Source organism: Xyrauchen texanus, chromosome 49 (genome assembly GCF_025860055.1).
Source record: "Xyrauchen texanus isolate HMW12.3.18 chromosome 49, RBS_HiC_50CHRs, whole genome shotgun sequence".
Taxonomy (NCBI): domain Eukaryota; kingdom Metazoa; phylum Chordata; class Actinopteri; order Cypriniformes; family Catostomidae; genus Xyrauchen; species Xyrauchen texanus.
The window spans coordinates 7,373,427-7,392,330 of NC_068324.1; the positions used below are offsets into that span (position 1 = coordinate 7,373,427).

General features: G+C 43.3%; 1 protein-coding gene across 2 annotated transcripts in view; it reads left to right on the forward strand.

Annotated features, from left to right (window-relative positions):
• The window catches only part of LOC127640527 (cytosolic carboxypeptidase 4-like), a 207,668-nt gene that overhangs the window by 145,795 nt on the left and 42,969 nt on the right, over window positions 1–18,904 (forward strand). The gene's annotated exons all lie outside the window — the stretch shown is intronic.

Sequence of the window (18,904 nt, forward strand, 5' to 3'; positions counted from 1 at the left end):
TTTAATAAGACCTTAAAAAATATGATTCATAAGTTGGTGCACAAAGATGTTCAGATTTGAGATAAGTGGCTTGAACCCCTGTTATTTTCAGTTCAAGAGGTCCTGCAAGCCTCCACTGGGTTTTTCCCATTTTAATTGTTATATGGGCGTCAGCCACATGGCGTGATAGATGTCATGAAGGTAAATTGGGAGGAGAAACATTAACAGTGCAAAAATTTAATGAAATATGATCTTGTCCTGAGAGCAAAACTCCACACACTGGGGTGCCTATCACAGGAGAACAAGAACGTTAGTCCCGGCTGTATAATAGGGGAGCTTGGCAATGGGATTTGCACCGTGAGAAGTACCTGTATTACTTCCCACATTGAGCTCGAAATTACTTGCGATGTGGCAAGGTCCCTTTGAGGTCAAATATAACACCTCAACCAACCATGGAGAGAGGCGGTCCCTATCTCCTTTGCGACAGTAGTTCCGGAGAGGGAGGACCTCGGTCCAGAGGTGAGTCTAAAAGTCACTCAGTTCACCCCAGTCCCTTGTGGAGACCACCTCTCACTGTCACAATATACAGAGGTTGCCAGATTCCAAAAAATAATTCTCGGACATGTTCTCGCCTCTCCCCGACCTCAGTAATCTCATAGAAAACCACATCAAGACAACCCCAGGGGTAGTGGTACGTTGTCAGCCCTACCGGTTACCCGAAAACAAACAGTTAGTATGGGAAGTATTAAAAGCAATGCTCGATATGGGGGTAATAGAAGAATCCCACAGTGATTGGGCCAGCCCGGTGGTTATAGTGCCTGGGGGCCATTCTGAGGTTGCTGCGATGAGCCGGGCTTACAGCAAACATGAAGAAGTGCACAGTTGGGCAGGTGGAGGTATGGTGTCTGGGGTTCCACTTGGGGCATGGGCAGGTGTGACCCCAAATTGATAAAAATGCAGCGATTGTGAGGAGGTGAGACAGTTCCTGGGGGTGGCTGGCTATATTTGGACGTCACCACCCCGCTGACTGATCTCACTAAAAAATCCATCAGACTTTTACCATAAAATACCATAAAAAACTTAACAACTATTTTGATTAGTTATAGTTGTGATTTAACAGATACTTTGCAAATACTTTATACTTTACTGTAGTTTAGATAATTCAGGCGTGATGATTTTTAAGCACAAGCTATAGTGGAAACCTTTCAACACTGGCCAGTAGATTTTGCTCCAAGAATCAAACACTAGCCAACAGCAAATCCATTATTAATGTGAGAAATGCAGAAACCACTTTCAGCTTGAAGGTGAACCAACACACTCACACATTCCCTTAAGTACTGATGAGTCAGAAGCTGAGTGTTGAAGGAGGTCCACATCTTTCCCACAGCTGGCTTCAAATCACATCATCAGATCACAGCACACTCAGTCTCACCTCAGCCTCTATCAATCATGCACAGTGCAAGCAAAACTGAAAATGAATTTTCACTTTCCGATTTTTGTCCATTAATGGCAGTTCCTCATGCCCAGCCACACAACTCAAACTCTAAATACCAACTTATTCTCCTCCTTTTTTCTGCAACAGTGTTAAAAATGGCACAATACTGTATACATACTATATACTACAGAAATGGTAAGAGTAGTGTGGTGTTATGCAATTCAGCATCACTCAACATCATATTCCCTAACAACGCTTTAAAAGCCATTTTACATCATACACTATATTCGCAAGTTCCAGGGCCAACGTTTTTTATTATTTCTACTAAGGGGCCGTATTACAAATTCACACTCTCACAATGTTCACCCCCTATTTCTGTTCGTCATTATTGTGAGTAATCTATGCATGACTAATGCAGCTTTCAAAGATCTCTATATTATTTTATTTAATAATATTTATAAAAACGAATTATTATTGTATAACGTGCGTATTAGTGTTGTCACGGTACATACATTTCATTAGTTGATACCAGTGAAATTTCACGATTCTCAAAATCGTGAAATTTCGATACTACAGCAAAAATATGCTAATTTTATAATGTGCTATTAAACACAATTTTTATTTTATTTTTAATAATTAGTTTAATAATAGTAATTTTTTCCAGAACATGTTTTAAAGTTTAATTTAATTGAATCATCAAAATGGTGTCTAATTGATGAATGCTTAAAATTGTAATAAGTGAAAATAGAACCTTGTTGTAATATATATGTATTCAATTCTTTAATTTCTTCGATTTCAAGCATCTAGCTTTTATTTGAATCGTGCTTTTATTATGACGTGTGTTTGTGGCCCAGTGTTATCATTGAAGACTTTCAAGTCTAAATGTCTAAAATCTCATCTGTTTACACTGTCCTTTGAGTCTGAGAAATTAAATGTAGGACACGGTTTTGGAGTGTTTGTATTTAGACTACTGGTGTTTGTGTTTTTGGTAATTTTGAAATATTATGTTCTAAATTTTATATCTGTTAAGTACTTTGGCCAACTCTGTTGTTTTAAATATTATATAAATAAATTTGAGTTGAGATTAAAGCACAAATGCTGTGATTTAATTATATAAATATATAGTTTACATGTGCTGCGTGGTTCTCAGTGGATTAGTGCTCTGCTCTGTCATCTGATAAAATGTGAATGATTCGCAATGTTTGTGGAGTTTCCAGAATATGAGCGGTCAGATTTATAAATGTATTTAAAGTATGCAGCTCATCCACACTAAGATTGCAGCCTTCAGCGGTTTAATAAATCACACTAGGACATGCCACTCAGATTAATTGTCCATTTCAGTGCAAAAGGATTAACTGAGCTTGCATTAAAAATAAGTGAGCATTTTAAAGCTGTCGTGTGTCAGTCATACTGTGCGCCGTTACCAGATAGAGTTGGTGCTCGGTACAACCGGTACTGCTGAAACACTGGTATCGTTAAATCTTTTTATTTTAGTACCGACTTGGTACCGAATTACCAGTACTTTTGACAACACTAGTGCATATTTACTAAAACATGCTGTTCAAATTTACAAAATCATGTTCAATTGACAAGCAATATTCTTCAAACTTAAATTTTCAAGAAAATGAATCTCATTTGCATTGTCTGTACATTTGCAACACACAGTACCGCCGCTCCCTATACCCAAATTACGCTGTCTGCATAGGGCATTAACTCCCAAGGGGGGCACCAGAAACTCTACCGGCTGCCCTTTCTCATGTTATACATTATTCAAGGACCCGGTATCAGTCGCAGAACACAGATGATCAACTTCTTTCTTTAAAATTTCTCCCTCTAACACTGGCTTTATCGTTTTTCGCAAGCACGAGCGAAACAGCATTAGATGTCGTTGGTGATTCTCATGCTGTCATGGATTTCATTAAAAGTTTTGATGCTGATGTATTTTACTCTTTACATCTGTGAGAAGAGCAGCACTGGTGTACGTATCTCTCATCCTGTACGTCTCTTTGGACAGTTGGTGTAATGGCGAATCAGTTTGAAGACTTTAATGACAGATTTCAAATCCATGTAAACAAAAAACGTGGATTTCCCCATTACATTTACATTAGCGCACACAAACTGAACGTTCCTTGATTTACCTTAAATGATGAACAATTCTAATATGTTGCGTGCTAGAATCCGACAGTGATCAGCAGGTCTGCGAAGAACAAGTGACCTCTTCATGTTGGTAGTGGGTAATAACATCATAGCCTGAATGCAATCTTTACATAGTCCCTTTTTCAATCAGTCCTCTGTGTTGAACAATGGGCCGTATTCAACGATACTACATAAGGTACAACGATATATACGATACAACGATTCTACGATACAATGATACTCCGTTCATGGCCCACAGATCGCCAGTTGCTCATCCCTGATGTACAATAATCGCCTCATTAAAGGCCCCAGCACACTTATGGGAAAGCGCTTCTTTCTTTGCTCAGAGCCAAAAAAAGGGGTTTGAAACACCTGAACAATGACACACTGTTTGCGAACATTCAGACTCCCGCCACGCTGCTGGGAGAGGCGTTTAGTTGTACATTGAAATATGGGACGCTCCAGACTACTTGAATAACATTAACTAATATGACATTAAAATATGTTATCAACAGGGTTGGAAGGGTTACTTTTGAAATGTATTGCTTTACATGCTGTAAAATGTCATTTGTAACGTATTCTGTTAGCTTACTCAAGGTCAGTAACGTATTATAAATACTGTGGATTACTTCTTCAGCACTGGTAGATTTTTTTCACTTGTTTTGACTGTAAAAACTCTTCCAGTACAGTAAGACAAAATACATGTTAAAAATACATTCTCTGATAAACCTCAATATCTTATGCAGTTTTGTTTCTAAAACAAGATAAATCAAATTGATTAAGTTTTAAGGTTTTTTATATATATTTTTACATGAAAACAATACAAAATATATGAACAAGAATATGATTTTTGCCCTAATATCAAAAGGTCTTACTAGAAAAAAGAAATTATGATCCAACGTGAATTTTCTTGATAAAACAAATATGATCGTGCCTGGTAACATGTGCATGTAAAATTGATAGAAAAAGCATTTTAACTTAGCATAAAGCTGCCAATTTACACACGGTTTATTTCTGTTTCTTCTGCTCCAAACTTACTTCAAACTTACTTCTCTGTCTGCTCGTATGAATGTCACATCATAAGAAAGTGTTTCACCGGTGAACAAATGCACTTTGGATTGCATCATTTATATGTATAAATGTTTTCCATCTGAAAGGACTAAATATTAAATGAAAGACATGACAATAAAATGCAAAGTAATCTCTTCAGTAATCAAAATACTTTTTGAATGTAACTGTATTCTTATTACCAATTATTTAAATTGTAACTGGAATACAGTTACTTATATTTTATATTTTAAATACATATTCCCGTTTCATGTATTCCGTTACTCCCCAACACTGTTTATCAATGAATTCATGCCTCATTCTATGAGTAGAATTCATATGAGATTAGTAAAAGAAGCTGTATTAACTACTCGATAATGATTTGAAGTATTATATACAGTATGCAGTAGATAGTGTGTAATTTGTAATGTTTACCTTTATGGCGCTAATGTGCTAACACGATATAAATATGTGCCCATTACCCTCTGTTTTTGTAATTTATGATGACACTGTTACTACTGCAATAATGAGTGTATAAAAGAGTGTTAATGGGTATAATACAGGCAAAATTATTATGAGAAAAAGAATGGCTTTTCGACTGCAGACGGCACATGAGTGAAGCAACATATCAAACAACAGTGTGAATGAGCACTTAAGAGAATTTGAGTAGATTTGAATCCTTTTGCAGATTAATTAAACAAAAAAATCACATGACATGATCTTGAAAAATTTCTCTATGATTGTACAGTAATTAACTTTGCACCAATTTGCACCCGGTGTGTTCATGTTGACTGATCATAACTTACAGAATGGGAATTAGTTGTCAGCATCAAAGTAGGTGGAGCTCCAGGTCACACCTACAGATGATGTGGACCAATGGCAGTAAGAAGTTGTTTAGCAGCCGGTATGAACTTTTACTAAAAGTTTGCCCTGGCGAGCTGTTACAAACCACCTAAATACATTCAAAAACTTCATCTTTTTGGTCAGATTTTGTTCTAAATTACATCACTCCCATTTGTTTTTGTTTTTATTTTGTGGGAAGTGTGCGGGGGGGCCTTTAGAGATACCTTTTTTACATTTGCTTTGACACGTTCCACGCACTTCTCGTACATGAGATATAGCAAAATTGCAAGCAAAGCTTGCCACCTTATGTGTCCTCTATAAAAAGCCCTTTATTCCTTTTCCACTCTGGTTTCTAACTTGGCTAAACTTCACTGATTGTGCTTATCTCCAGTTGATGGAGATTTGAGTAGAAAACGAGGATATAACCTCATTAGCCAAGGCGACGAAAGCTATTCAGACTGATCCAACTGATCTCTCTGTAACCATAGGAGTAAATTGAACTGTCCTGGTGCAGTAAGTTGATCAAGGAGTGTGTATTTGTGGGTAGTGTAATAGTGTGTGAGTTGTATTGTAGTGTGTGTGTCGACTAAGAATTATGTGAGCATTTTGACAGTCTAAAGAGGAGGTGCAGGAAATGTTTGTGGAGACGCATTGACGTATATTAAAGAGCACATTGGAACAGGAAGCACAGCTCTGTGTGAAGAATAATAATGCAATTTAAGTGACTCCAGGATTAGTTATCGATTTATACAATTTCTATTGCATCAGGTAGCATAGACAATCATTTTTGTGACCTTTCCTAATGGTGGCCAAATCAATCATAAGCAAATTATACAAGATCCATTTTTACCACACCACGTAATGCTTAGCAGTTACACCGAGGACCCATAAGAGAGATTGGGATAGTATAAATTCAATTTGAAGAGGGAGACAGTCAAAGAGAGATGGGGTTATGATAAGTCCCCCCTTCTCTTATTTGTCTGTTTTATAGCTGAGCTGATCCTGAACTGTAACTCATCTCTGGATGAAGTGATCTGGTTTGTCAACAGAGAATAACAGCGACAGCACTGCCCCTCAGAGGTGATGATTCAGGGTAAATGGCGGTATTCTGCTCATTGTCAGATACATCATCTCCTTATAAATATTTAATATGCACAAATGTGTGAAACTTTACTCTGAATACTCCCACTGTTATGTCATTTCTTGTCTCAGTGAGCATCAAACAGTATTTACAGTATTTTTCAGCAGGTGATTATAAAGGGGGAGTGACTTCATTATAACTTTTTGGTTCATAAACTGCGTTATGATTATGATTACGGAATTTAATAATCAATTATAATGACTATAATAATACAATGTGCTACAGAGGCTGTCTCAGATTACATTTGGACTCTCGCAACAGATGCTGGGCACGAGATTGAGGAAACAAATTCACACTTTAAAATAAAATGTTTAGTTCTGATTTATGCAAAATTGTTCATAATTGTCCTCGTCTATTTAAGCGAAGTAAGTTGATTGTTGTTCTTTTCTTCCCCAATTGCAATATGTAATGCATACACCGATCAGCCACAACATTAAAACCTCCTGCCTAATATTGTGTAGTTTCCCCCTCATGCCGCCAAAACAGCACCAACCTGCATCTCTGGCTAGCATTCTAAGATGCTATTCTTCTCACTACAATTGTACAGAGTGGTTATCTGAGTTACCGTAGACTTTGTCAGTTCGAACCAATCTCGCCATTCTGTGAGGACCTCTCTCAACAACAAGGTGTTTCCATCCGCAGAACTGCCCCTCACTGGATGTTTTTTTGGTTTTGGCACCATTTGGAGTAAATTCTAAATACTGATGTGTGTGTAAATCCCAGGAGATCAGCAGTTACAGAAATACTCAAACCGGCCCATCTGGCACCAATAATCATGCCACGCTCCAAATCACTGAAGATCACATTTTTCCCCCAATCTGATGGTTGAGTGAACATTAACTGAAGCTCCTGACCCATATCTACATGATTTTATGCACTGCACTGCTGCCACACGATTGGCTGATTAGATAATTCCATGAATGATTGTTGGTGCCAGACGTGCTGATTTGAGTATTTCTGTAACTGCTGATCTCCTGGGATTTTCACACACAACAGTCTCTAGAATATTCTCAGAATGTTGCCAAAACCAAACAACATCCAGTGAGGGGCTGTTCTGTGAACGGAAATGCATTGTTGATGAGAGAGGTCAACAGAGAATGGCCAGACTGGTTACGGTAACTCAGATAACTGCTCTGTACAATTGTGGTGAGAAAGTTGGCACTGTTTTGGCGGCACAAGGTGGGCCTACACAATATTAGGCAGGTGGTTTTAATGTTGTGGCTAATCAGTGTATTTTGGGAAATTTTGACAACTTGTAAAGGTACGCGATATCTTACTGCACCTTTACTTGTGATCATTATTTGTCCGTAACGTGTTACGCACCATTACCTTTTTAATTATGAGAGCCTGCTTAGCTTAAAGATCAGACTATCTGCCTGTATAGATGACAGATTTCATATATATTTTAATTATTATGGATTCAGTAAATGTTCTCATGATGATATGAAAATCCTGCCTTACTACCATACGCTTACTGTTTCTGGTATATCTGTGTTTGGCAAAAACCTTGAGAGAATGGATAGTATGTGAACATGGCCACAGATTCATGAGCGTGGGGCTCATGTATCAGATCAATGCCCGAGGTGAAATAATCACTCACACATTTGAATCGGTTCTTCTCAAAGAATTTGTCTAACGTGCAGGCTGAATCGCTTTGAAGCACTTTGTCATGCAGTAAAATAGTAACGAGATGATTTAGAAGACAGAGAACAAAACCAATGCTGAATGAAGTGGATATTTACTTACAATTCATTGAAACAAAACCTGCAGCTGCAGTCAATTCGCTTGCCAGTGATGAATAAGGTCTGTGAGCGACTGTCTACTGCAGGTAAAGCCATTTTATAAACTTTACATGAAAGCACTTAAAAGCACCAAAGATTTCCAAACCAATACCATGTTTATTGGATATGTTCCTTGGAGTAGCCTACCATATTGATATCATGATATAGTATATAAATACCAAAGTTTTACCATTTTGTAACATCACTGTACCATAATACTGCCACAGCAAGCTTTTAAGAAAGGTAACTTTGATAAACTCTTGTGCTGTGTAATGTAAATATGTGTCAATACGTTTTTAGTCCTTATTTGCATTAATAGTATACAATATGTAGGCTACAAATGTTCAAATGATGCTCCTAAAATCACCAGAAATTAATGCTTTCTTGCTGTTTAAAAAAAATACAAATAAAAATCTCCCAGAGGAGCATGCCCCAAGACCCCTCTACAACATCATGGCACAATGGATTGTGTATTTGTGTATTTGATGGGCCCTGTAATTTTGAAAGCCAACAAATACCCCTGCCGTGAAACATGCTGTACAATGTGCATAGATCTTTAAGGCAGTGCATTGCGCCTTTGCTTTTTTCTTTTTAGTTTTAACATCTACTGACAATTTTAAAGCGACACCCCTCAAAAAAGTTTAGAGCTCCTACCCCTCAAAATGTCTGTGCACGTCCCTATTTGGAATTATTTATTTTAAAGCCATTGGTTATTATTCTTTTTTATTTCTTTTTTGGTGGTGGTGGTCAAATGATAATAGGGCATTGTTTATTTTAGGTGGGTGGAGTCAGATGATCATTAGTCATTTTGCCTTTGAGGTGGGTTGAGTAAACTGATTGTTGGTATTTATGTATCATAAAGCCATTGGGTATTCCGTTTTTTTAGGTGAGCTGAGTCAAATTGTTAGCCATTCTGTTTGCCAAATTTGGAGTGTTTTAAAGGGGTTGAGTGAAGTGATTATTGGGATTTCTAAATCATATATCCATTGGGTCTTCAGTGTGGTGAAGTTGTGTCATTTGGCATGCCATTTGAGGTGGGCGGACTCAAATTGCCATCTTAAAAAAATTGCCGTTTTTAAAGTGGACAGAGTCAAATGCCCATGGGGTGTTCAGTACACTTTGTTTCAGTTATCATAGTTTAAACATTCATGACTTTTACTTTAAATTAGCCATGTTAGTTCCTGTTTCCTTGCCATGTGATCTTGTCATGTGTTTCCCATGTTCTTGTGTCTTGCCCTCATTGGTTTATTGTTTCATAAGTTTCATTGGGTCTTGTTATCTTGTTTAGAGTTCTAAGTGTTCATTGGTTTTCATTGTCATGTGTTCTCCCTAGTCCAATTATTTAACCCTCATGTTTGCCATTGTCCATGGTCGAGTAATGTTGGTTCTATAGTCAATTTATGATTACGTGTTATGTCATGTCAGTTCAAGTTAATGCTTATGTTTTGTCACGTTTAGAGTTGTTAGTTCAAGTTAGAGTTCTTGGATATCACTTTTGTAAATAAACTGCACTTGGGATCATCGCACTTCATCTTTGTCTCTACGTGTACCTTGTTGCCAGCCAATGTTACAATACTTTTGCAATGAATGTTTATATTTTATGGGTAAAACAATAAAATCTATACATGAAAGGCATTTAAAAAGAAGAAAAATAAATATTAAAGTCTGTGGTTAAAAGTTTAAATGTGACCTTGATTGGAAAACAAGAGAAAAAATTTGAAATCTGTTTTAATAAAATTCAATCCCTGGAACATGAAAGTGCTGAAAACTGAGGAAACATAATGTTGATTTAACTCGCGAGTGATCAAAAACTTTTCAACATTGTATTTCAGTTTTCTCTTCCTTTTTCTTTCTGTATGTTTACTTTAAACTAGAGAAAGCTGTAGAGAAGAGCAATTTTCTTTGTTTCAGCTTTGCTGGCCTCCTGGGGTCCATTGAAAGCTATCCAGAACAGCCATGTTTTGTCGCCTACAAAATACAGTAATTTCCTTGTCTCTAGAACCCTATAATATGGTACTTCTGTTTACGCCAATGTACCATGAAAGTCTGAAGATTTTGGCTCTTTTCTCTCAAACTTCAGCAAAGAGCCACAGTTTTCTGAGAGAAGTAGGTTGTATTAATAGGCATGCACTTCATATGGCTCATTTATTTCTGTAAATTTTATAGCCAAAAACTGCAACTTTTGTCTTCCATTTTCAGCACAGCCAACATTTACAAGCTTTATTCTTGTACAAGGATTTCTCTAGTCATGTGATGAAAAGCACATCTAGAGAATACTTTTCCTTAATATTTTATGAATGACACAAAAATGTTTTGATGGTAATGATTGTTCCCCTTCTGTCGCTCTCTCCACGTTGTGTCGGAGAAGCGACACTAGGGGTCTCTCTTGAGCGCCGATATTCACCTCTGATCTTATTGAAAAGGGCCAATGGGAGTTGGCAGTCGGTATTTGCATATCCCACCCCCGGACATACGGGTATTTAAGCGGCGCAAATACGGGAGTTCATTCAGAAAATTTCTTCGGAGCCGATGGTCTGTCTGCAGTTTGCTGCGAGTTACACGCCACTTAAACGTTCCTGTTTTCCTCTGACGATCTGCATGCTGTTGGATCTTGACGGTGCACAACAGCGGCTTTCTCCTTCTCAGTGCACGGCGTGCACTGTTGCCCCTGAGCGCTTCGACAGCGCAGACACGTACACACACACACTGTGTATTAAAAGAGTTTTTTACTAAGAGTAATTTTCTCTAAAATAGCAAACACAGTGGCGTTGAACGTCCTTTTAAGGACGCCGTCTTTTCAAGATGCCTTTCCGCCCCTGTGTCGTTCCTGGATGCGGTAGAGTGCTCTCTGCTTCAGATGGCCACAGGCGCTGTCTCGTGTGTTTGGGCCGCGATCACACCGAGGCGGCGTTTGTGGATGGTTCATGTTCTCACTGCGAGAACATGACCATGACCATGTTGCGGTCGCGGCTCGCTTTCAACAGAAAGCAAGCCACCCCAGCTGCACCCCGCATTGCTCCTTCTTACCACGGTATCCAATGTCCTCCTGGCGGGGTCGCCCCGTACTCCCATCCAAGCCCTGTAGGACAACATCCTCGCTTAACGCGAAGGCCTACACTACGGCTGGATGCGCTGCCTCCGCCCTGCATGCAATGGCCCTCCTGCAAGTCCACCAGGCCAAAGCTCTCAGAAACATGCACGGGGGTGGACCTGATCCTGATGTGCTGCAGGAACTGCGCTCAGCGACCGACCTCGCCCTGAGAGCGACGAAGGCCACAACGCAGGCACTCGGACAGACGATGGCCACCCTAGTGGTCCAGGAACGCCATCTTTGGCTCAACCTGGTCGAGATGCGTGAGGCTGACAAAAACTGCTTCCTGGACGCACCTGTCTCCCAGATTGGCCTTTTCGGTGACACCGTCGAGGACTTCGCCCAACAGTTCTCCGCGGTGAAGAAGCAGACGGAGGCCATTTCGCACATCATGCCCCGCCGCAGACCTGCCGCTACGGGCCCTGCCCCGTCTGCCCGCCGAGGGCGTCCCCCTGCGAGGAAACCAGCTCCTGCTCCGCCTCAATCCGGGCCCAGCTCTCAGCCCCAGCGTCGAGCACCCTGTCTCACGAACCCCCTCCAGGACCCGGAAGGCTCCCAAGCGTTCCTGAGACAGCCGACCCAGAGCCGAAGACGTTAGCTCCGGAGGTGGTAAGACCGCTCCGTCCCCCGGTGGAGGGCCGGGAGGAGAATCCTTTGTTTTTTCATTTGCCACACGCCCTGACGGGGGCTGTGGTACCCACATTCTCAATAAAAGAGCTATTTCCTTTGCCTCTGGGTCACCTGGCCCGCAAATGCCGTTCTCATGGCAATGTGCTTTCAGATCACAACAGTCCCGGTACACCGGACGCGGCGATCCCGCCTTCCGCCTGCCCACGACTGTCCCCCGGCTGGCCAGTTCAGACGAGTCCAGAGGACGCCAACATCAGACCTCCTCCTCAGTCAAGAACCCGCCCCCTGCCGGGCGCGCGGAGCAAGGTAAGTGCTTTGAGTCTATTCTCAGCACCTCAGCCTCAGGCCGCAACGAAGCCGCCCGACGCTGCATTACCTGTTCCGCACCACTGCGAGGCCCCGCCGGGTACGTCCAAAATACTCGTCCCTTTGGTGCCCCTAGCGCAGAGCTGGGAAGCGTGGCTTTCGCTTCCCAATGCATCACGCTGGCTGCACCGGACCATTCGACTCCCGCCCCCCTTCAGGGGCATCCGCTTTTCCACAGTACACGGCGAGCACGCCAGTTCCCTGCGCACAGAAATTGCGACCCTCTTAGCCAAGGGCGCGGTAGAGCCCGTCCCTCCAACCGAAATGAGGAAGGGTTTCTACAGCCCTTACTTCATTGTACCCAAGAAAGGCGGCGGCTTACGACCAATCCTGGACTTGTGAGATTTCAATCGGGCCTTGTTAAAACTCCCGTTCAAAATGCTTACGCAGAGAAATATTCTGGCTGGCATTCAGCATCTAGATTGGTTCGCAGCGGTGGACCTGAAGGACGCGTACTTCCACGTCTCAATTTTGCCACGACACCGACCCTTCCTATGGTTCGCGTTCGACGGCCAGGCGTTTCAGTACAAAGTCCTCCCCTTCGGCCTGTCTCCGTCCCCTCGCATCTTCACGAAAGTCGCAGAGGCGGCCCTTGCCCCGCTACGAGTAGCCGGCATCCGCATTCTCAACTACCTCGACGACTGGCTCATCCTAGCACACTCTCGAGAGTTACTATGCACACACAGAGACCAGGTGCTCCGGCACCTCAGCCGCTTGGGGCTTCAGGTCAACTGGGAAAAGAGCAAGCTCACTCCGGTTCAGAGCATCTCTTTTCTCAGGTTGGAGTTAGACTCAGTCTCAATGACAGCATGTCTCACGAGCGAGCGTGCGCAGTCGGTGCTGGACTGCCTCGCTTCCTTCAAGCCAGGCACAGTGGTCCCTCTAAAAATTTCCAGAGGCTCCTGGGGCATATGGCGTCCTCCGCGGGTTGATGCATATGAGACCACTCCAGCACTGGCTCCAGACTCGAGTCCCAAGACAAGCAAGGATAAGGAGTAAGGATCACCCCCGCCTGCCTCAAAACACTCCGACCCTGGACAGACCTCTGCTTTTTACGGGCAGGAGTGCCCCTGCAGCAGGTGTCCTGACGCGTCCTGGTCACAAACGACGCCTCCCGGTCCGGGTGGGGTGCCGTGTGCAGCGGGCACGCAGCAGCGGGCCGTTGGAAAGGGGCCCCGCTGCGTTGGCACATCAAGTGCCTGGAGTTGCTGACCGTCCTTCTTGCTCTCAGGAAGTTCCTCCCGTTAGTTCGGGACAAACATGTCCTCGTTAGATCGGACAGCACCACGGTGGTGGCGTACATAAATCGCCAAGGCGGCGTACGCTCCCGCCACATGTCACAACTCGCCCACCGTCTCCTCCTATGGAGCCAACAGTGACTCAAGTCGCTGCGTGCCACTCACATCCCCGGCAAGCTCAACGTCGTAGCGGACGCGCTATCACGACAACGCCTGCCCGGCGGGGAGTGGAGGCTTCACCCCCAGTCAGTCCAGCTGATTTGGGAACGGTTTGGCAAGGCCCAGGTAGACCTGTTCACCGCCCAGGAAACCTCCCACTGCCCGCTCTGGTACGCCCTAACAGAGGCTCCCCTCGGGACAGACGCGCTGGCACACAGCTGGCCCTCGGGGCTGCGCAAGTACGCATTTCCCCCAGTGAGCCTTCTTGCACCGGTGCTGTGCAAGGTCACGGAGGACGAGGAGCAAGTCACGTTGGTGGCCCCCTACTGGCCCACTCGGACTTGGTTCTCGGAACTCAGGCTCCTCGCGACAGCTCCTCCCTGGCGAATTCCCCTGAGAAAGGACCTCCTCTCTCAGGGACGGGGCACGCTCTGGCACCCGTGCCCAGACCTCTGGAACCTCCACGTCTGGTCCCTGGACGGGACGCGGAAGAGCTAGCCGGCTTACCGGCGACCATTGTGAATACCATCAACCAAGCCAGAGCCCCCTCTACCAGGCACCTTTACGCCCTAAAGTGGCGCTTGTTCGCAGATTGGTGTTCTTCCCGAGCCGAAGACCCGCAGAGATGCGCGATTAGGTCAGTGCTTCTGTTCCTACAGGAGAGGCTGGACAGGAGGCTGTCCCCGTCCACCCTCAAGGTGTATGTTGCCGCTATCGCCGCCCACCACGATCCTGTAGATGAAAAGTCTTTGGGTAAGCACAACCTGATCCTCAGGTTCCTGAGAGGCGCCCGGAGGTTGAATCCCTCCCGGCCAGGCCTAGTTCCCTCCTGGGATCTCTCGGTAGTCTTGGCAGGACTCCAGAGACCTCCCTTCGAGCCGCTCGAATCAGTTGGACTCAGGGCCCTCTCTCTTAAGACGGCCCTGCTGATCGCGCTCACCTCCATTAAGAGGGTCGGGGACCTGCAAGCGTTCTCTGTCAGCGACACTTGCCTGGAGTTCGGTCCGGCAGATACGTCTGTGATCCTAAGACCGCGACCGGGCTATGTGCCCAAGGTTCCTACCACACCATTCCGAGATCAGGTAGTGAACCTGCAAGCGCTGCCCCGGGAGGAGGCAGACCCAGCCCTTTCGTTGCTGTGTCCAGTGCGCGCCCTGCGCATTTACCTGGACCACACACAGAGCACCAGACGCTCTGAGCAGCACTTTGTCTGCTTTGGGGGAGGGCAGAAAGGGAATGCCGTCTCCAAACAGAGGCTTGCCCACTGGGTTGTCAATGCCATCACACTGGCATATCACACCCAGGCCGTGCCCCTACCCTTATGGGTCCGAGCTCACTCAACAAGGGGTGTTGCGTCCTCGTGGGCACTGGCCAAGGGCACCTCCTTAGCAGACATCTGTAGAGCCATGGGTTAGGCAACACCCAACACCTTCGCGAGGTTTTACAACCTCCGCGTTGAGTCGGTTGCGTCTCGTGTTTTCTCAGGTCCGAGCCCGTAGAACTCGGTAACACGTAGACCGACCGGCCGGGTGGATCGCTTGCGCCCAGTGCCCTTTTCCTGACGTCAAGGTAAAGTAGTGCGCCTTCTTCCCAGGGCACCCCACAACGAGTCGGGCCCCTGGTCGATCCCTCCCCAGCCCTCTGGGTCCGCGGTTCAGCGGAGGAACTCGACGACCCAAGCAACTGCGGGTACCCTGATGGCCACCCTGTACTGGTATAGGGGCTCCACAGGTAAAATAAGAAGGCCTCCTGTTCGGACTCCCCTTTGTGTAATTCCACGGTTCTGTCCCCTTACGAGCGGACCCCTGTGTCTCCCTTAGGCAGTTACAGCTGCCTCGGTCACCGTGCTGTAGCAACTCCCCCCTTTCGAGGCTGGATCTACCACCGCACCATACTTTCCACACGAGCCCTAAGACAGCCGTGTGACGTATCTACCACTTTTCCTCCCCAAGAAAAAGGGCAGTTGTGGTCTCCGCAGGGTCTGGGTAAGACCCCCTTCCCTATATGCGTGTAAGGGCCCCGGCCGTGATTGCTCTATGCGAGAAACATAGAGAGAAATGAGGCCCATGTTTGCAAACATCGCCTTGTTCCCCTCCCAGGGTAACTAGAAGGACTCCGATGTTCTTATGGGGCATTGGGGAAGGGTACGTGCAGCCAGGTACAGACGATGCATGGCACTGGATGAAATCCCTGCCCGCCTCTGTATCGGCGGTCCACGTACAAGGTTCAGCACATGGCAAGATTGGAATGGGTCCCCTAGTGTCGCTTCTCCGACACAACGTGGAGAGAGCGACAGAAGAGGAACGTTTGGTTACGTATGTAACCTCCGTTCCCCGAGGGAGGGAACGACACGTTGTGTCTTTCCTCCGCCATGTCACTGAACCGAGCCACTGTTGTGGCCGGACCATTTCCGGCTCCTCAGAAAAATCCTGAATGAACTCCCGTATTTGCGCCGCTTAAATACCCGTATGTCCGGGGGCGGGATATGCAAATACAGACTGCCAACTCCCATTGGCCCTTTTCAATAAGATCAGAGGTGAATATCGGCACTCAAGAGAGACCCCTAGTGTCGCTTCTCCGACACAACATGTCGTTCCCTCCCTCGGGGAACGGAGGTTACATACGTAACCAAACGTTTTGTTTAAATATTGCATGCTTTTTTTCTCAGTTCCAGAAAAGAAAGCAATCTTCAAACAAAGCACCTGCGATCAGAGAGCAACAGTTGTGCTCTGCCGTTTCAAACGTGGCCTATCAATTTGCTATTGTTTGAACATTGTCTTATAACTGACTTTCAGAAACTGAGTGTGGGGAAGTCTGTAGATGGCAGGCTGCCTCCAAATGCCACTTGGATTTTGTTGAGAGATAAAGCTCAGCTGCAGCCTTGCCCTCTAATCTACAGACTGCCTGTGTGGCTTGCTAAATAGCTCTGTCCACCGGTGACCTTTCAGTAACCTGTATAGAAAGATACTGATATGGGAATGCCATGATTCACACAAGGATAGACGCATGAGGATTGGTTATGCCATCTTTTGTCTATAATGTTACTTTTATATTCTGACATATATTCATATGTTTTATAGTATTTTGATCACTTCCTTCATTTTTACCTTACATGTTTTAACCATAGAATAGCATTTTTTCACCTTATTTCCATAAATATATAAATGTTAGTTTTTCCTGCAGTGTCAAATTATCTTTTTTAAAGTACATATATTTTATGTAGTCTCTCAATTAATGTCATTATAAGCTGCATGCATAATAATTATAAACAATTCTGTGAAATAGTTTTAGATTCAAGAAAATCTCAATGATTTTATGTGTTTTTTATGTGTTGATTTATTGATATCTATCTATCTATCTATCTATCTATCTATCTATCTATCTATCTATCTATCTATCTATCTATACAGTATATTAGGGCCGTAATGTTATGCAGATTAATTTATCTATTTTATCAATTATTAGCATATATAAATATTTGCTGAGAAAGCCCCTCAAATAAAAATTATTTAATAAATAATGACTAAATAATTATAAATATTTATATTTAAATAATGTGTGTGTGTGCCTGCGTGCCTGAGCGCGCGCGCAAATTTTGCTGTTTCGGAAGGAAATCTGTACTTTAATTCACCAAAGTGGCATTCAACTGATCACAAAGTATAGTCAGGACATTACTGATGTAAAAAACAGCACCGTCACTATTTGATATCAAATCTAGACAGGCCCCATCTCCAGCAGCCATCACTCCAACACCTTATCCTTGAGTAATCATACTAAATTGCAATTTTGGTATTAGAAAAATCACTTGCCATTTTGGTATTAGAAAAATCACTTGCCATTATATCAAACACAGATGCTATTTGTTTCGTTAAATGAAGCTTAACATTGTATTTGTTTATTTTTGAGTTGCCACAGTATGCAATAGACTGACAGGTCTTAAGGTCAATATTAAGTCAAAAATGGCAAAAATAAAAAAGAAACAGCTTTCTCTAGAAACTTATCAGTCAATCATTGTTTTGAGGAATGAAGGCTATACAATGCTTGAAATTACCAAAAATGTCATACAAAGATGTACACTACAGTCTTCAAAGACAAAGGACAACTGGCTTTAACAAGCACAGAAAGAGATGTGGAAGGCCAGATGTACAACTAAACAAGTGGATAAGTACATCAGAGTCTCTAGTTTGTGAAATAGACGCCTCACATGTCCTCAGCTGACAGCTTCATTGAATTCTACCTGCTCAACACCAGTTTAATGTACAACAGTAAAGAGAAGACTCAGGGCTGCAGGCCTTATGGGAAGAATTGCAAAGAAAAAGCCACTTTTGAAATTAGAAATACAAAAAGAAAAGGTTAGAGTGGGCAAAGAAACACAGACATTGGGCAACAGATGATTGGAAAAGAGTGTTATTTATCTTAACCCCATTGTGCTTTTTTGGGATCAGCTAGACTGTAAGGTGCGTGAGAAGTGCCTGACAATACAGCCACATCAATGGCAAGTGCTGCAGGAAGCGTGGGGTTAAATGTCACCTGAGTATCTTCACAAACTGACAGCTAGAATGCCAAGTATCTGCAAAGCTGTCATTGCTGCACGTGGAGGAACTCTTTGAAGTAGTTTAAGTTTTTTTCAAATTGTAATAGTCATTTTTCACGTTATTAATGTCCTGACTATAAATTGTGATCAGTTGAATTCCACATTGGTGGTTAAAAGTACCAATTTATATCCATAAGATCAAAATCTCAACATTATTCCAAACCTTTGGCCGCCAGTTTATATATATAAATAATTCAGATAATTCAAATGCAATACATTATTGTGGCAGTCGAAAAAAGCATAAAAAAAATACAAAACAAAATGTAAATTAATCAATCTAAAAATCTAAAAAGTTTTAGATTGATTATAAGGGATGTTATAAGGGTACGTCAGGGATTTTAGGCCATTGTTTCAACATAAATTGTAGTTTGAAACATAGAAAAACATGTCATGAGATCCCCGCATTGAGATTTGCATGATTAGCTGTGTATGAACGCCAAGAACGTGTTCTCAGCTTGTGCTGT